This window comes from Prionailurus viverrinus, chromosome B4 (genome assembly GCF_022837055.1).
Source record: "Prionailurus viverrinus isolate Anna chromosome B4, UM_Priviv_1.0, whole genome shotgun sequence".
Lineage (NCBI taxonomy): Eukaryota > Metazoa > Chordata > Mammalia > Carnivora > Felidae > Prionailurus > Prionailurus viverrinus.
In genome coordinates, this window is record NC_062567.1 from 105963568 (window position 1) to 105984267 (window position 20700).

Here is a 20700-nt window from a genome sequence, read left to right on the forward strand (position 1 = left end):
CAAAATATGCAAAATAGGTATCAGCATGCAAATATGGGCCATGTGCACTCTACACCATTAAGAAGTTTATTTGAATTGAGCTTATATGGTCTCAGGGGCAGCAGTGACAAGGCTCTTGCAGAAGAGACACAGCTGCAATGTGGTAGAAAACCTGGGCAGCACAGACAGAGCTTTGTAGCAGGTCTAAATTTGTATTGTATACCATCTTCAAAATGTTAAGCCTTTATACTCAATAATCAATATTCCATCCAGCACAATAATAAAACAGAGAATTATTTATGGTTACAATTACGGTGTACTTCTCAGTCACAGGATGAATGAAAGAGTTACTGGAGAGATGAAGTGATTTAAGGGAAAGGCCATTGAACCAGCAGCAAAGGCTTTCAAATGAGATAATAAACGTGAAAACCTTCAGGAAAAAGAAAAAGAGATAAAGTGTTATGCAAACATAGTGTTAATTTTAAAAATCTAAAATGTTCATTTCTGGCAGACCTGGTATTCTGAGATTCTGAGGCTATAGAATAGCATTTAAAAATTGTTCAGTACAAACAGTAATATACGATGCCATGGGAAACTCTAAGACTCATGTTTCAACTTCAAACCTAAAATTTATTGCTTTTGAAATCTTATAGTTTGACCCTGAACTTCCTTTCTGCACACAATCTTTTAACTTTGTTTTTATATAGTCTGCTGATGTTCTTGTCTTTTTCCTTTAGGAAATGTTCCACAGCAATTGCATTATTAAAACTGGACATGTTCCAAAAGAGTTGTCAGAGACCATAGAAAACTTTGATTCGATCTCAGTGGAATAACTGCAAGGTAATTGTCCCAAAGTTATCCCCTTCTGGATGTCTCAATAAATCTGGCTTTGATAACATGAAAATTTGCCTTAATGGAAGCCTGTGGAGGAGAGAACATGACTACATTTGCTGTAAAAGGCCAAATTACACAGAAATTTCAGAGGGCTGGTAAAAATCTTAAGAATGTAAGAAAGCTTACCCCTTTTTCCTTTCTATTTCTTCCTCCCTCCCTCTCTCCCTCCCTCCTTCCTTCCCTCCCTCCCTACTTCCTTTCCTTCTTTCCTGGTCCTACAGCACTTGACCATGTTTCAAAGAAACATGTTTTACAAAGGACAATTAGTATTATATGTTTGTACTAATTTTCTATTCTCTCCAAATGAAGTTCAGGAATCTCCATAAAAATGATCTCAATCCTTGGGGCGCCTGGGTGGCTCAGCTGGTTCAGCATCCATCTCCTGGTTTCAGCTCAGATCATGATCTCATGGCTCGTGGGTTCAAGCCCCATGTTCCAGCACTGTCAGTGAGGAGGCTCCTTGGGATTCTCTCTCTCCCTGTCTCTCTGCCCCTCCCCTACTCAAGCGCTCATGTGCTCTCTCTCTCTCTCTCTCTCTCTCTCTCTCAAGAATAAATAAGAATAAATTAATTAGTTTTAAAACATTTTTAAATGATCTCGTTAATTCTTAGAATGTCCTTATGTTGGAAAGTAGTGGGAAAATGTTACTCAACCTCTTAAATAGTGAGAAAAATAAGGTAGAAAGGCTTCAGTTGAGGTGCAGTTACATCTGTGGGAGATTCAGATGTACTACCAAAGTTTCACATTTTCCCCCTTTTATCATTTTAATAATAACATCTTAGTTCTCTTACCTTTCTTCATTGATCAAAAGATCTTATCCCTCTCTCTCCAAGTAGAACATTAGCTATTCTAAGGCATGTGATTCAAAATACAACTTTTCATTATATTTCTAGGACCTAGACCATTCTACAGAAACCAATCATGTTATTAGGGCTGAATTAAATCAAACAATCTTTTTTTTTTTTCCATTTTAAAAGTGCATGTGAGGGTTTTTTGTTTTTGTTTTTTTCTAATTTTTTTTTTCAATGTTTATTTATTTTTGGGACAGAGAGAGACAGAGCATGAACGGGCGAGGGGCAGAGAGAGAGGGAGACGCAGAATCGAAACAGGCTCCAGGCTCTGAGCCATCAGCCCAGAGCCTGACGCGGGGCTCGAACTCACGGACCGCGAGATCGTGACCTGGCTGAAGTCGGACGCTTAACCGACTGCGCCACCCAGTCGCCCCTTCTTTTTTTTTTTTTAAAGTAGGCTCCATACTCAACATGGGACTTAAACTCATGACCCTGAGATCAGGAGTCATATGCTCTACCGGTTAAGCCAGTCAGGCACCCCACTTTTTTTTTTAATTCAAACACTGCAAAAGGATTATATGTTGAAAAGTAGGTCTCTCTCCCATCCAGATATATAGTTGCTGACCCAGAGGCAAATGCCAATAACATTTTCTTGTTACATGTAACTTTCCAGTCACTTTCATGCATATTAATGAGTGTGTGTCTTAGTGTTTGTATTCTTTTTTGAACAAGTGGGAGAGCAAAATAAATATACTGTACTACATTTTTTAAAACTTAACAATATATACTTGATAATTTTTTCTGTAAACTTTTCATTTGAAAGTAACTTCAAATTTACACAAAAGTAGCAAGAATAAAAATAGTATAAAGAACAGTCATACATTCTTAACCTATATTTAGCTATTACTAACACTTTGCCCTATTTATCATCTGTTTAATTTCTCTCCCTTTCTCTTTCTGTCTCTCCCTCCTTTTCCCTCTCTCTATCATTATTTGAAGGAAGATGCACACATCATGACTTTTTACTCCTAAATATTTTTATTTTTCATTTCTAAGAATGATATTCTCTTCTATAGCCACGGTAACATTCTCAACTTCAGTAAATTTAATATTGGCATAATACTTCAAAATAACACATGTCCATATTCCAACTTCGTCTACTGACCAAAAATATTCTTCAGAGCATTTTTATCTCTCCCAATATCAGACCATATCAGAGCCTTTCTTTGTTTTTCCATGCCACTGATAATTTTTGAAGAACACAATTTTCCTTGCCCTCTTTTTAATAGAATATTCCTCGTTTTAGAATTGTCTAATATTTTCTGATTAATTTTAGATTATGCATTCCTGCAGAAATAATACATAAGAGAGTCTGTTCTCCGTGAATCAAATCTGAGGGCACATCATACCCATCTGTCTCTCATTGGTATTGTTGATTTTAAAAATTAAAATAACAGTCAAGGTGTTGCCGATTTCCTACTGTTATAATTATTTGTGTTCTCCCCTGCAACTAAGAGGCAGTCTCTCAGGGAGTCACATTACAACCATGCAAATATCTGGCTCCACATTTAAAATCTCCCCCTCCGATTAGCATCTATGAGTGATTCTTGTTTGATCTGATCTTTACTATTATGCAAACAAAGTGACTATTTGCCAACTCCCAGTCTGTCTCTCTATCTCCTAGTTGGTTCTCTACACTCTCATGCAAACAGGGACCATAACTTCTCCCCCATTTATTTCTCTACGTATTACTGACACGACTTGTGAATGGTTATTTTGTTCAGTGGCTTATAATTCATTACTGTGATTATTATTTTGGTCCTCACATTTTCCCCAGAGTGGGTCACAAGGAAAAGGCGGTTGGAATCAGTGTGAGTGTTTCAGCGGCAGTTGATCCAGGCTGTCCCCAGAACCTATATGTGCTTGGCTACTAGATGTGGGAAAGCACTGTACAAACAGTCACCCAAATGCCACCAAGTAAGGCTCCCTCAGCTGTAACTGCACGTGGTTAACCGCATGTCAGCGTCACCGGACGGTGCTGACAAGCCCTTTGCTTCGGTCTGAGCAGTTATTTGGTTTGGTCGCACCAAAACCCATCTTCCTGAGCCTCACCTGAATCTGCTTGGCCAGCCCTGTCCTCACATCATCCCTCACAGACTGAGGGAGGGGAGGAAATGGAGAAGCCATCCATGTGACCGACTGCAGCATCACAGTCATGTGTCTCAGAGGTTATCCCTGCTCCACTGCCTACCTCATTCTTTTTACTCTCCCATCAAATTGCCCTAGTGTCTCCCTTTAGCTGGGCCTCATACACAGTTTCCTAAGACCTCAGGAAGAACATTTAAGGGCCACTGAGTGAAATTTGAGTTTTCTCCAGGGTCTCAGTCTTACGTAGGGCAACTTTCCCTTTCAGAAGCGATCAGGGCATGGTGGTCGTAACTGCACCCATCCAGTCCAGCTCCAGAGAGCATGCGATAAAAACTTTCCAGTTGTAGGAACCTTCAGGAGAAATGCAAAGAAACACAGCACTGCCTTTCAGCTCACAGCCAGAAAGTTGTTTTTTGCCACCTGCTGATGCTGTTTCAGGTTCTGTTTCTTTTCTGTGTGAAACAGCCTCATGTCTCTTGTTTAAAAGACTCAGTGAAGCCTCAATAGTCCTCTCAGAGTGCCCAGTTTTGATACTTTGTTCCCACATGGATAGGCATGGAACCTTGCAATAGTATTTTTTTCACTATTTCTCCTAATGCACATTCCACATGTACAGACTTCTTTTTTTAATCCTACAGTTTCTGGATATCAGGTTATGTGATACAGGGCTAGGAGTTTCCAGAACCTTTACTGATTTGGTTTGTCTGGGAAAGTACTTTAGAATAAATATTGGAGTCTTTTGAGGTTATTGAAAGGCTAAAAGAAGAGGAAAAGTGGGGACATGGGGACTCCTGAAAGATTAGCTATGCTTCCAACCCCATCTGTACAAAGCCCCCCAGCAACAGCTTCTGAAAGACAGTAATCACACCCCCCCGCCCCCCGCCGAGTCACCACCTCCACACATGCACACACCTTCCAGCTCCTTATGGGTTCTGCTGGTGCCTCAGAGCTGTCAGAAATGCAGAGGGAGGGGTACTCATTCCAGCTGCTAAAGGAATTCAGATGTGCAACCTATGGTACACACAACTTAAGGTAGTCCCTAATGAGTCATGTCCTTGCATAATTCCTTCCCCTTGAGTATGGGTAGAACCTGTGACTTATGTGTAGCCAGTAGAATATAGCAAAAGTGATGGGATGTTACTCCCGTGGTTATACTGTTATATAAGACTCCACCTTAGCACACTCAAGAGACTCTTCTGGTTTTGAAGGAGTAAGCTGCTCTGTGGGGAGAGCCTCCCGGCAAGGAACTGAGACAACCTGTAGGGACTTAGAGGAGCCTCCAGCTGATGGCCAGGAAGAAAATAGGGACCTCAGTTTCACAGTCACAAGGAACAGAATTCTGCCCACCATCACTCGGGCCTGAAAGAGAACTCCAGAAAGAGACACAGTTTGATAAACACCTTTATTGCAACCTCTTGAAACTCTGCGAAGATCTATCTAAGCTGTGTCTGTATCACTGACCTATTGGAGACTGTGAGATAATGTCTATTGTTTTAGGCATTTACATTTGTGGTAATTCACACAGCAACAGAAGACTACTACATGCCCCATGCAGTGAGAATTTCCCAGGAGAAGAAAAGAGGCACCATAGTCTAGCATAGCCCCTCTGACTTCTAAGTCTCGATTTCAGGCTCTAGCAGTCTTTAAGCTCCCAACCTGGTTTCAACAGGTAGCACCACTGGTGGAGTTTGTTCATCATTTTTATTCCAAAGAAAACTTAATTAATTATTATTTTTTTATTTATATCCAAGTTAGCACATGGTGCACCAATGATTTCAGGAGTAGATTCCTTAGTGCCCCTTACCCATTTAGCCCATCGCCCCTCCCACAACCCCTCCAGTAACTGTCTGTTTGTTCTCCACATTTAAGAGTCTCTTACATTTTGTCCCCCTTCTTGTTTTAATATTATTTTTGCTTCCCTTCCCTGTGTTCATCTGTTCTGTGTCTTAAAGTCTTCATGTGAATGAAGTCATGTGATATTTGTCTTTCTCTGACTAATTTTGCTTAGCATAATACCCTCTAGTTCCATCCATGTAGTTGCAAATAGCAAGATTTCATTCTTTTTGATTGCCGAGTAATACTCCATTGTGTGTGTGTGTGTGTGTGTGTGTGTGTGTGTGTGTGTGTGTGTATATATACCACATCTTTATCCATTCATCCATCGATGGACATTTGGGCTCTTTCCATCCTTTGGCTATTGTTGATAATGCTGCTATAAACATTGGGGTGCATGTGCCCCTTCAAAACAGCACACCCATATCCCTTGGATAAATATCTAGTAGTGCAATTGCTGGGAAGAATTTCTGAATACTCAGAAGAGCAATGTCTTGCCTAAGGCATGCCTATTTGAGCACAGGCAGAAGCACATGTACTATACTTCCAGTTTGATGGTGCTGGGATGTTGTTCAGTGGTCTAGACTCCAGGCTAGCTTACATCAACTAGGTTGGGAATGATGGTGACTGCCACAGCAGCTCGGGATCTACATGAGATACCCCCAATGACACTAACACCATTGTGGCAGGAGGCAGACAGGGATTAACAGAAGAGTGACTTTCACTCTCACTTTTTTTTTAAGGTTTATTTATTTACTTATTTATTTAGGGGAGAGAAAGAGCACATGTGCAGGAGGTAGGGAGGGGCAGAGAGAGAATCCCAAGCTGGCTCTGCACTGTCAGCAAGGAGTCTGACATAGGGCTCAAGCCCATGAATTGTGAGATCATGACCTGAACATAAATCCATGACCTGAGCCTAAATAAAGAGTCAGGTGCTTAGCTGACTGAGCCACCTGGGTGCCTCTCACTGCCACTTCCTGAAAGGGACCTCAGAGCCTCTAATTCTGGCTCTCCAATTACCAGTTCTCAAATTAAGCTGTAACAGAGAAATCCTTTCAGATTATGGCTCTCCAAAGGGATCTAAGTCTGGGGCCTCTCACCATATATTCATTTAATCAATATTTAATGAGTTTCTATTTTATGCCAGCACTGCTGATATAGCAGTAGGTAAAATGCATGAAATCCCCAAACATATGGAGCTGAGGGTCTAATGGGAGATACAAAGAAATGGCAATTAAAACGAGGAAAATAAGGAATGTGCAGGAGCCATTTGAGCACAAAAGAGGGACACCTCACCCATGCCATGATGTTCTAGGAAGGAGCCCCCATACCCCACCAGTGATGATATCTGCACTGAGACATACAGAATGAAAAGGTTGGACACTGCAGATGCTCCAGGCAAAGGGAACATGTATCTGCTCTCAGAGATGAGTTTGAGGAGCAGTGGTACTGAAGCATGGTGTTTCCCTGTTAGTCATGGTACTAAGGTACAGCAGTTATCCAGCATGTACTGGGAGCCAGTGTCGTGTCAAATGGATGCCATAAATCGACTTGTTTGATCCTCACAGCATCCCTCAGGTGAGGCAACTGAGACGTGGACAGGTGAAGTGCTTTGCCCATGCCCATACCACTGGTAAGTGAGGAAGCCAGAAATTCATATGCAGCTAACTGGCTTCAGAGCCCACTCTCCTAGCCCCTCCTCTCATACCCTCGCCTACAATCAGATGACTAAACCAAATAGTGAGCTTCAGGTCAGGCCTCGATTCTTTATCAATAGAGCTATGAACCCAACCTATAGGTCCAAATCCACCCCAGATTCTGGTACTTCTCTGACCTCGAATCTCTATTGCTTGAGGTCTTGCTGATAAGGGGAGCCCAGTTTGCCAGGTCCCCTGTTAGCAAGGCAGATTTCCCCACCGAAGCTCTGCCTCCTTGGACTTTTTGAAAACTAGAATCTTGTCTCTGAATCCAGTCTGCTTGCCTAGATCCGTCTTCTCAGACCTCAGATATGCTTTGCCATCTTTTTTGGGCCTCCTCATATTTTGGTTTCACGAGCGTCTTTGGATTGCTTTTGGGTCCCTGTGCCTGTGCTTGTTTCGCAGGTCCAGCCATCTTCAGTAGAGCCTCAGTATAAAATCTTGCTAACTGAGCATCTCTATCACATGGAGGCAGCCATGGTATTCCCTAGGCATAGTGCAGTGGCCAGCTTTTCTGATTTCCAATCCCCTTTGACCTCACTTTTCTCTGAATCCATGGTACATCACACTCCTTCTGTGTTAGCTGCTAGACTTAGCAGGCAAAGTCTGTTGCTTTTTTTTTCTCATACTATTTTGGAAACAGGAATATCATTTCTCTCCTGACGAGAATATTTAAAGATGTCTTGCCCTTCCTAACAACAAGAACAAATAAATTAATCAAAGTGTTCTTTTTTTCCTATGTGGATCAGAAATGTCTTAAGAAGAATTCTATAATCATTGCAGAATCATGGTAGCTCTGGTAAGCTACCAGAATATGTAGTTCAATGTATAACCAACTTTCAAAACAGATGTTTCCTCTATATTTATATAGGTAATGATATGTAATGTATATACACATATTTTGTATTCATATTTGTATATTTTAGGATAGTATTCTCTTGAATCATACAGATGTTTAATCCACATCCACTGGATATCTTTCTCTTTTGGGGTTTCAGTTAATTTTTCCAATGTCTTCAGGTAAGAGAGCTTTTCTATTTAGCAGGCCATGAATATTTCCTGGCACAACACTGCTTCTTTAGATTGTTTTGTGGCTTTCTGGAGGGCCCAAGTCTTAATGTTGGAAGGTTTATTTGTTTATTTGCTTGCAAAGCAAGAGCTGCTTATTGTCTATAAAGATGCTTATAAATGGCTTCCATTGAAACAGAATCATTTTTATGAGAATAAATTAACTCCTGAGTAAATAACACCACAATTTTCTACATTTTTGGCTATCTCGCTTTTTTAAAAAAAACAAAAAACAAAAAACAAGACAAAACAAAAAAAAACATGATGTCTTAAACATAATAACTAGATATTTAGTATCCAGCTATTTATTATAAATGTGTTTGCTACAAGTTATGAAAACCAATTTAAAAGGGTAAATGTTACCTAATATTTCATCCATCCATCCATCAAGAAAAGTTTTTCCAGTTATGAAGGAGTTATTGCTTGACAGTTACATCCAGAAGGTCTTTATTCCTTTTCAGTTCTAAATTGCTTGAACATGGTTTCAATTCCTAAAAATCAATTTCCTGCTGGACTCCTCGCTGTCTAGCATCTCAAACTACTTTCTTTAAGGCCACCAGTGACCTTCCCTTCAATTTAAAGTTCAGTTTTCTTTGTTCCTATATTTTGAGCCTTTCTGCTGCCTTTCATATGGTTGACCACCACATTCTCAATTACATTCTTTCCAGTTTCAGTAACATCAGTTATACCTGGTACAAGTTTTACATATGGTCACTCGGTTTATATATACCTTTTACAAAGTCTACACCTCTTTGTATCCTTCAATACTCCGTATGTTCCAACTATCTGTATGCTATATTTATACCAAAATTTACAAGTAAGTATTGATAGTATTTTTGTAGTTTGGCACATATCTCAAAAGTGCACAATCTATAATTTTGTTATCTACTTAACATATTATAATTAGCTATGGAGTCACCCACATATTAGTAACAAGGAGGCTGTAGAAACAGACAAGTATTTTAATACTCTCAGAAAGCCCATTCAGTTTTTCATTCTATAACAGTCACTAGCATGAAGACACCTGGGTGGCTCAGTTGGTGAAGCATCTGACTCTTTAATTTTTTTTTTTAACGTTTATTTATTTTTGAGACAGAGAGAGACAGAGCATGAACGGGGGAGGGGCAGAGAGAGAGAGGGAGACACAGAACCGGAAGCAGGCTCCAGGCTCTGAGCCATCATTCCAGAGCCCGACACGGGGGCTCGAACCCACAGACCGCGAGATCATGACCTGAGCTGAAGTCGGCACTTAACGGACTGAGCCACCCAGGTGCCCCGACATCTGACTCTTTATTTCAGCTCAGGTCATGATCTCATGGTTTGTGAGCTGATGCCCTGCATGGAGCTCTGTGCTGGCAGTGTGGAGCCTGCTTGGGATTCTCCCTCTCTGCTCTTCCCCACTCATGCTCTTTCTCTCTCTCAAAATAAATAGAATAAACTTCAAAAAAAAAGATTCACTAGCAATCATGTGCTTTTGATTTGCCCTGATGCTAATACATTTTTTTCTTCCAGCTTCTGTTTGCCTACACCATTTATTGAGCTGCTATCCTTACTCTAGACATTATTCTTGATGCTGGAGATTCACTGGTGATTCAAAACAGACTCTGTAACTACTTTCGTGAAGATTAAGGTCTAGTGAGGAGGAATGGAACTAATCATTTAATCAACCAAGAAATCCTCCAACTGTAACTCTTACAAGTGTTAAATATTGTTTTAAGAGCCTGTAATAGGAAGATTTGACCTGGTCAACGGGTGAAGGAGAACCTCTGCAAGGATACACTTCTTTAACTGAGATTTGAATGATGATGAGTAGGAGGTAAGTGTGTGAAGGAGGTTCAGAGGAACCCACTAACCAGAAGGAATGGCATGAGTAAGTCTTAAGAATGGGACAGAGAAGATTGTAAGAGAGATGAAAATAAGTCATATAATGCTGAAATATACAGACCAAACATGTTGGCCTTTATAAACTGTATTAATATTGTCATCACCCTACACGTAATAGAAAGATATTGAAGAGTTTTAGGTGAAAAGAGAAAGAAAAAAGGCTATGGGGAAAGTAGAAAAAGGAATGTATTCTTCCCACATACAGATTTATATGGATTTCCCACCCTTAGGACCATCTTTTGCCTTCCTGCTCTGAAGTCAGGAGGCAGGTCTAATAGTATAGATTTAATTTTCTGAATCAAAGGCATCTCATTCTGAATGTCCTTTGTTTAGTTCAGCTTTCTCTTCACAAGCTCTAAATAGAATTTCCTAAAGCTCCTTCTTCAGTCGATGTCCTTTAGTCATATTGCTTTTGAATGGCAACAATTTGAAGATGGGTACTAAATATCTCAACTCCAGTCTTATATATCTAATAACTACCAAGTATATCTTCTTTGTTTCTTAACGGGCATCTCAAACATAGCATATCCAAAGTATAGAAGGAGGAAGAAAAGCAGCTTCTATGATTCCTTCTTTCCCTCGGGCATTCATTTAACAAACATCTGCTGAATGCTTTTCTTTGAATGGGTATTCAAAGAATTAGGCAGAATCCTTGACTTCAAGGGAATACAATATTCCCTATAGTTATTTTTCGTACTCTATCATTAACTATAACAATCTTGTATGCTAATGGATTTTTATTATACTTTTTTTCTCCCTACTCTCTCTAAAATGTTTACTTTCTTGGATCTTCACCTCTTTAATGCCTCATAGTTCCTGTCTATTTTTTTTATCTTCAACACCATTCCTCCTTGTTAATCTAAAGTTATAACTTGCATTTCATTACGAGCTATTGCTCTGAGAGTTAACATTGAAGATCCAAGCAAGCTGGAAGGAGTTCTCCCAGAAGCAGGCAGACACCTGTCTTACCTTTCCTGGGGTGACTTACAGTATTGTGTCGTGTGTCTCACCATGGCACCTGTATTCCAGATTGAACATCAACACCACATTTACCTCTGTATCTCCACCACCTACCAGAGTTCCTATAGTATTGTAGATGTGGGAGGCTGTAGATAAAGCCTAACTGATTATGCTTCCCTTGGATGCCATTTCTTTCTCCATATTGGAGACTCACCATTATTGTATACATGAATAAACTTAGATTAACCGTTTTTGGGACGGTGTTATGGGGCAACTGTGAAACTACTGTATGCTCTTTTCTAATGTTCAATACTTCTTTCTTTCACTCTTCTCCCCATAACTATTTTGTGTTTTTCATAAATCATATGCCACCTAAATCAGAGCAAGAAGGGAATGGAATGATGCTTTGTTTTTCTTTTAAAATAATTTTTAAATAGCTTCCATGTAATGTGGTTCAAACAATTAACGAAAATGACCATAATGAATTGAGTCATCTTATAAAGAAGGAGTTCAATCTTCTAGATCTTCCTGCTGACCCTAGCCCAACACTGAAACATTGGGTCACTCGGGAATATATAGTTCCTATTCCTTAGATGAAGTCTGGTCAGGATCATCAAAAGTGAATGATTACTGACTCAAGGACTCTTTCCCAAACCCTGATATTCTGTTCAATTCTGCCATGTGTGACCCTCCTCTGTATTCCTGAGTAATTAGTCACCCCATTGGATATTACCCATCACTTAAAATAAATGAATAGAATGGGAAATTTAACAACGCTATTTGAAATTTAATGAAGTGAATTTTCCTGGCCTTCTTCCTCCTTTGATGGGTCAAACTGCCTTAAATAGTCTTTGGTAATCTTGTTTACTTTTTCTTTCAAAAAGCATTTCACATTTACTCAAAATCACAATGATGTATCTTATCACACATCTTCCACAGCATTTAAATTTAGAAAACACTCAATTTAACCAGCCAAGGCTTACAGTTATGCAGTTATGACCAGGTTGTCCCTACAGGTTATTTTTACAGCATCTGTACTGATACTTTGGTGCTCATTTTTAGTTCCCCTTCATCCCTGCCTCCAGTCATACTAAACATTGGTCCTTACATAAACACACTATGCTTTATCCTCCCATTTTGGCTTTATATTTCCTGGAGGCACCTCTGCCTAAAATATCCTCTACTATTCTAGACCTGGGAAATTCCCTACTCATTTTTAAAAACTCAGACAAATGACAGCTTCTTTTGGATAACTTTTCTGATTTTTACAGGTAAAATAAGTCATTCCTTGTCCGTGTTAACCTCAGGACTCTGTGCTACTGCTAATATAAAACTTATCACAATGTGTTCTAATTATTTATGTTCAAGTTTGTGTTGGCCTCTAGACCATGAGCCCTTTAAGACCAGCATTGGTGCTCGTGTCCATTGTTGGCATGTCTTAATGCTTAATAACTATGTGCCCATGCTTTAAGTAATTTGTGGAATGAGGCAGTCCATTTAGAAGTAAAAAAAAACAGTAAAATGATTGTTCTTTTAGGTTTTTCACATACATTAGCACCTTGATTCTACAAGATTATAAACTGTGGAGAAGAGAATAATTTATCCTTTATTCTTGGATCTCTCTTGGGCATTTGGTAGATGCTCCATCAAAACAAAACAAAACAAACCACACAGACACACACATACAGATTTTAAAATCAAAACACTCTTAATTTGCCTTTCAGAGGATGTTAGGGCCAGAGAACAGCATGAGCTAGAGAAGGACTTTAGCCTAATTATATCACCACATCATCATCCATGTGAGACAATGAACTACTGGAAAGCATGAGAGTGCTGATCTCTACATACATGAGAACAAATAAAACCTTTTATAACTACAAGTTTCAAACTCCCATCAACTCATGAAAACTAATGGAATAAAAGGTGATGACAGAGTAAACTAGGATAAAATGCAAAAGTAAAGTTATTGAACTTTTCATTTGAATTATACACATATTTGTGTATATATGTATTATAAATATACATGTATATTTATATATATGATATCCCATATCATATAATTTTAAAGCTGGAAAAAGCTCTTAAAAGTGGTTTAATCCATTTTAAATTTAATTCATTTTTTATGTTAAAACTGTGATTTCCATGACATATCAGACATCTTACATGCTTTAAGTGATAAGGCTATATCTAGTACTAAAATCTCCTGAAGTCAGTGTCAAGTTTTAAAGAGTAATTAATATGATTATGTCCCAAAGGTTTTGTGTTTGTAAATGTTGGATTCAATGAAACTCCCGAGTCAATTAAAACACACACATGCATAAAATACTAAGCAAGTGTCAATGAGAGTACTAAAAGAAGACAACAGTGATTGAGCACAAACCCTATGACAGACACTGACCTCATTACTTAAAAGATTAGCTCATGAAATTCTCACAAAAATCTTATGAGGTGGCTGCTTTTCTTTCTCTCAGTTTTTAAATGAAGAAATTAAGGCCTGAAAAGGATGGGGCAAGAAATTGTACTCGGGTAGTCTGGTCCCGGAAACCATAATCATACCATAGTGCAGGTAAATACAGAATCTAACAAAAGAGTGTCTTTGAAGGCTTATGATATTTATTGATCTACTGAGTAGAAGTGTTTGTTCATCTGATCATTGTCTTACACATTTATAATTTTTTTAACGTTTATTTATTTTTGAGACAGAGAGAGAGAGAGAGAGCATGAACGGGGGAGAGTCAGAGAGAGGGAGACACAGAATCCTAAACAGGCTCCAGGCTCTGAGCTGTCAGCACAGAGCCCGACGCGGGGCTCAAACTCACAGACCGTGAGATCATGACCTGAGCCGAAGTCGGCCGCTTAACTGACTGAGCCACCCAGGCGCCCCAAATCATTGTCTGACACATTTAAATTGAGAAAAGTTGTTGGAATTCACCAGCCTACCAATGACAGCAGATTGTATCATGCTTCACCCCACATTATAAATTTCACCCAGCTCAGTATTTCATCTGAGTTCGCGGTACCAATATGAATTCTCTGTTTTAGCAAAACTATATTTTTCACATTGATTCAAATGCTATGGTACACCTCTGAGAGTTTTACAGCAGGTCATGGCATATTGGTAGAGAGTCACTTCTGAACGGAGACTTTGACCAAGCTATCTTTATACCATGCTCTGTTCCTCACCGTGAAATCAGTATCACAGAACAAACAACCAATCTTCTGCTTTTGGTAGAATTTTGTATTTAAAAAATGCAGTCTTATGTCAATTCATAATTTATCATAAACATTATCAAAATTAATTCTGGAATATTGTTAGGTAGAATTAGTTAAATTCAAGACCTGGTACCTTGTAACACTTGTTGGTAAAACATTCACAGTTTAATATCCCTTGACATATTGCTAATTCATACTCTTAATTATTGCATTCTAATTTTGCACTTTCATTTTGCACATTTCAATGTGCACATTGCACATTGCACATTAGTAAAGGGACTAAGTCCAGGGATATAACTTTATTATTATGCAATATTACAAAAGTAAAATATTTTGTGGTAAATCAGGTATGTGCAGGCAATTTTGAATTGTTTCACGATTTATATGTATGTCACTAGATAAGACTCCTCAGTGGCTAATTAAATGATACCATCTGAAAATGGTTTATCTTCAACGGATAGGTTCTATGTACAGATTGATTTTCTCTGAGGAGGTTCGATTTCAGGCCTTTTTTTTTTTTTTCTTTAAATCACTGGGCATCTGCAAATAAATTCAATGGGTAGTAAATATCACTCTTAGTTCAACTATCCTGGGAACCACTATTAATGTATTCCAAACTACTAAAAAAAATGATGTTAAACTTCAGGTTATCTTGTTTGCTTTATTCAAACACAAACTGCTGTCATTTGGAAAATACTGTTATTTTTTAATTAAAAGAAAATAAAATTCATCCATTTCTCACTCTCCTACTTATACTCTTATCTAAACCCTATCTAAAACCAAAGAACTGTATACTCAATGTATTATGATAATCAAGGACTTTATTATAAAATAGAGGATAAATATAAAGCTATATTGCCTGAATGTAAACTACAGATACAAGGTAACTTTGTCCCAAATGATTTTTGTAATCCATTGCAAGGTAGTCATTTTATTTTTGTAAAGTTGCAGAGATCACATTCAAAGTCAAGTATGAGTTATAAAATAATTGATAGAAATTTCTGTAATGCCCAAGTGTGAAGTATTTACGAGTTCATTTTATGTTAGAATATACCTGAGAACTTAAAGATACATGGAAACACAAGAAATGCAAATAAATCCATCATTTACAACTCATGTTTCTTATTTACTAGTAAGTTGTTATATCTGCCATACCTTGAAATACATTAAATATTTTTAGTAAACTTAAAGATGAGAGTCTGACAGATGTAAAAAATAATATAACATGAAAAAAAACAAGGACTTTTATATAGCTCAGTTATAAATAAATTCCAAGCACCTAGATGACTACTTGGCACAGAGTAGCCAAAAACAACAACAACAATAACAACAACTACAGCAACACACAAGCCACATAATTAGTCAGATATTTGGAAGGCTGGAGGGAGGAAGGGAGGAAGATTGATTGATTGATTGACTGGGGACATTTAAATTTGAAAATTCTTTTCTGAGTCCTGATTTTCCCATTTACTGATTTACTGGCTAAGTAATCTTTGGCAACAAGTTAAAAACTATTAGTCTCTAGGCACCTGGGTGGCTCAGTTGGTTAAGCTTCCGACGTAGGCTCAGGTCATAATCTCACTGTTTATGAGTTTGAGTCCCACATCGGGCTCTGTGCTGATAGCTCACAGCCTAGAGCCTGCTTCAGATTCTGTGTCTCCCTCTCTCTCTGCCCCCTCCCCTACTTATGCTCTGTGTCTCTGTCTCTCAAAAATGAAGAAATATTAAAAAAAAACTATTAGTCTCTATTTCTTTGAAGCATAATATAAATTACTTTATCACAGAACAATTTTTGAAAATGAATATTATGTCCATGAAAACACTTTAAACATTTTAAAGTGTATATAAACCTGTTCATGTACATAAAATCTACATGTAAATATCCATGCATTTGCATACTAATACAAATTCAAGTTAAGATGACATCATGGTTACTATATTTTTTGTAGTAACTAAAAAGTTGGCCATGGAGGTCCAGAGCTTCTAAGACAAGCAAAGAATTCATGATATATCCAAGTACTTGAATTAAGAAAGCAGAAAACTAAATGGTATCCATGTATTCAATAATTAAAAGAGCTAATGAAGGTGCTTAAATAAACTAATTTCCAGGAGAGGATTAAGGCATATAAGAGGAAAAAAGAATATTACTTTGGAATAGGTAATAATATAATTTGAAGAACCACTTTCAAAAGAAAACAATACATATAACACCTTCAGCCTCTGGGAAATGCAGAGAACTTCAGAAAAGGTAATAGAAACCTTTTATCCCTGTGCACTGTTTCCAACTCTTAAGACCTGCAAAACCTGTCACTTAATTAACATGTAACTTGGTACACCACAAAGAACTGGATAAGATAATATAGAGAAGAAAAATGCAAAAGAAGAAGAAAAGAAAAAGATGATTACTTAACTTGGACAAAGGACATATATGTTAAAAAGGAGACAAGGAACACAGCAATATGTGCACCATCATACGTTTTCCACCCGTGGCTTCCTATACTAAGAGTTTTTCCCAGGGAGTTTGTGGCATGGGAAATGGCTATGATCCCATTGATGCCCTCTCTTTAAAAAAATAAAATAAAATAAAATAAAAAACGAAACCTTTCTGTCAAAAAGTTAACCAACCAGGTAGATCATATCATGCACATCCATGTTGTACAAAGTCATTCAGAGGAAAACAAGTAAATGAGTGATTCTAAATACCAAAGCAGTGTATTTGTCATTACAGACAGTAATACCAAGAGAAGCATTCAGCAGGAAGTACAATTCTAAATGTCTAGACTGTTCATTGGCTGAGTAAGATTTTTCTTCATTGCTGACAGAATGATATAAATAGATTTTTAGAGAATTAATTATTAGGAAACAAATGTTTTCCTCTAGTCAAGATTGATAACCTGTGAAAATGACAATCAAGACCTTTGGGTTATTCAACTCTACTTTAAAGTACTTAAGGGAAAAAATTCATTTCAAAGTGGTGAATCGTTATGCTTTCACATTCACATTATCAAAACTTTTGGATTCCCATTTTTAGATTTTGAAATTCACAGAATACGCAAACTAAGCCTCCCTGTGAAAAATTTAAGCTTGTGAGATTTGGTGGATAATACGCTGTTTTGCATGAGACAATAGGCTCAGTGCTTTTGATTCCATTAATACACATCTGACATTTTCTATAAAGTCAGTTTTGTTCAGACCTGATTGACTGAAAGAGACAATTCGAGCAACAGTAATGCCAAGCACTGCCAAACAGGACCGGGCTAGTAGGAGAGACAGAAGTGTGACACAGCTGAGAAATCCCTGCTGTCTTGAAGTACAACTTGAGCACCTCCAAATCCTGATTCCGAGTTATCCAAATTACTGGCTTCCACAGGCAGACATATTCTATGGCAAAGTAGAGTAAAAATAAATCTGCAAAGCACGAGTATACTGGAGCCTGATGGATAAGTCATTAGTCAAAAGTTTTATTACCTTAGAAGAGATGGTGATAGTATTAAAATAAAAGAATGTGTTAAATTAAGTGCCAGCTATTTACACGTGTCTGTGTCTTTGATAAATAACTTCATTCCACTCTAAAATGACAAAGGTCTGCTACTTTACACTGTGATCACAGACAATATTTGAGGAGTTAAAAGTGTTTTTGAATTCTTCATTTCGTAGCATATGCACATTTCCAGTCAATTAAAAGCTTTTATTGTATCTAATATTTCAGGATCTCTGTCAGATTCAGTGTCCTAGATCTACAGCAAGTCAACAGCTCTACATAAATTTGTTTTGTTATAATAGTGTAAGGATCCTCAGGTGTAAATATCACTACTAATAGATTATTGAATAATTTAAAGCTTTATTGTCAGAGTTTAAATGTTCCACAAATCCATAAAACAGTATTTTGCTATTACATTCAAAAGTACTTAATGCAATCAATGATTTTAACATCTCTTAATTCCAGAAAAATAATTCCCACACTGTTCCTTAAAAGTATTTGCTATCATCATTTTCTTAGATGAAAAATGGCAAATGTAAATACAAAGTAGTACAACTTCATTCCAGAAGCTAAAGACTTGGCTCACTTGGTAAATTTTGTTTTTCTGGATAGATACAACTTGGAAAACTGTCCCAAAGAACTATCATTTAACAATTAGAAACTTTGACTCATTTTAAATTGATAGCAATACTACTTGGGGTTGACCACTTCTACTCTTTGCTACTAATAGCAAAGTATAAAGAAATGGAGCAGAGTGGTTTACATATCCACATGTCTCTTCTAAAAAACATATTCAAAATAATGATCCTATAGTAGCAGTTCTTTTCCTTTTCTAAAGAAAAGCTGAATTTACCTGCCATTCATTTTCTACTGCAAATTAGTTTGCCAGGTAAACGTTAGCATGCTCTTTTTCAATTCATTTTGCTAAATCCACCTTTCCTTTTAATAATGCTAAATGCTGTTCTGATTAAAAGCTTACCGGATAGTAATCCTGTTCGACCCTGACACCAGTTTCTTACACTGTTTCCTCTGTTAGACACATCTACCTTTATTTTGAAAGAGAAGGTAAAACAGAAGAGGCTCTTACCAGAGACAGGGAAAACAATTCGTTCAGCTAGATCCAACAGTGCTCTGTGCAGCCTGGCAGCATGAGTGATCCTTGGGCCTCACACAAAAGCGAGATAATTGGCTCTCAATGAAGAGATGTAAACATCCATCATAATGGCACTGGGGCTGAAACTGAACGCTACCTCAGCTGTTCTATGTACTCCGACTGGAAGATGATGTCACAAACATCAACTGGGTGTACTCTCATTGGCTTCTGTTACCTGGAATCATATCTTAACCCTAAACTGTCAGCTGCAAATTGAAATGCTCATCTCTGGCTATAATTTTGGCTGAAAAGGGAATGAAAGTGATGTTGAGCTCCTGGAGGTGAGCAAACTGAAAATACTGCCCCTCAAATATGCTAGGACCGTTTTACATAATTAATTAATTGGTATCTGTGAAGATTTTATTTTTTTAAATATTTATGAAGTGGCAATATTTATGAAAGGTATTTCCCAGAATGGATATTAAAGGGAAATGTTAATGCAATAATAACATCTGGAATTGTAAATTTTGTAATTGCTTTACATTGATTTTACAGAACTACCCTGTGAGATTAAGAAAGTCAAGGTGAGAAAAATTACAGTGTAGACAACTATACAGTGGAGCTTTCAATCAATTTGCTCACAGTAGCCATCTATACTTTTAAATCTTCTAATAAAAAAAATAGAGGTGCATTTTACTCCCTGAATGTTAAACAGTATCTCCAAAGTTTTGTATAATGAAGCTTAAAATGTGAGACATTAAAAGTGTAACATCACCAAAATAGTAATGTTAAATATTGGTTTTTACAAAGGGTAATTTATAAGTCACTAGAACCATAGACAAGCCCATTTCAGTAATTGAAGGCTACTTTAGAATATAGTGCTGTTCTCTCTGAGCACGAACAGGGAATAATTACCCATCCCTTACTCTCTATCCTGACAAAAGCCCCGGACTTCTCCCCAGGCTTAAATCCAGTGGGAGAAGGGGATAATGGGCTAAGCCGGTCGCAGCAGCTTGCTGCCAGAGGGACAAAACTACCATCACCTTGAAATATATCTATGCTTTCTCCACCAAAGGAGCTGTCAGCCGCATAACTGTGAGATGCAAGAATTACCAGAGCTATTCAATGACCGGCTCCTTCTAAATCCAGCCCAGTCATATCCCAGGGCAAGCCCTTTAAAAGCTGTGCAGCTCAGCATGCAAACAGTACAGCCACCTGGAGGGACAGTGAGAGAAATTCTTTTCATCCATCCTCACCTTTAGGGAAAGGAAGGTCACCCACTGTGCCCTGATATGCCTTTATGTTGATACGTGTCTTTGTGAATAACGGATTCAGGGCGCATAGTTGTTAAGACTATTTCACATTTTCAATGACAGACAATTATTTTTATTGTATGGTTCAATCAGAGTTCTAAAAGTTGAAAATCTATGAAATATGCTTTCATCAACCATACATTCAAGATTTCCTCTCAAGTTCTGACTCTCATGACCATTGTTTTAACCGTTTGAATAATCTTAGTAGCAGGTTTGTATGTGAGATACAGGGGCAAGAATTCTAGATTTGGGCTGCAAAGATCCAGCCTCCAACTCTTGCTTCATCACCTACTATTTGTGAGAACTTTGGAAAATTAATAACTTTCATGTATAGAATAAGAATGAT

The 20700-nt window shown here is 37.8% G+C and overlaps 1 protein-coding gene and 1 long non-coding RNA gene across 4 annotated transcripts in view; one reads left to right on the top strand and one right to left on the bottom strand.

Annotated features, from left to right (window-relative positions):
- The window catches only part of MGAT4C (MGAT4 family member C), a 223334-nt gene extending 204181 nt beyond the window's left edge, over positions 1–19153 (bottom strand). For all 3 annotated transcript variants that reach the window (XM_047867190.1, XM_047867191.1, XM_047867189.1), the window contains exon 1: positions 19036–19153. The gene's annotated coding sequence lies outside the window, so the exon portion shown is untranslated. The remainder of the gene's footprint in view (positions 1–19035) is intronic.
- Positions 19154–19299: 146 nt separating this feature from the next.
- LOC125169609 (uncharacterized) overlaps positions 19300–20700 on the top strand; it is a 54427-nt gene continuing 53026 nt past the window's right edge. The window contains exon 1 of the long non-coding RNA XR_007153745.1: positions 19300–19382. This is a non-coding gene — a long non-coding RNA (uncharacterized LOC125169609). The remainder of the gene's footprint in view (positions 19383–20700) is intronic.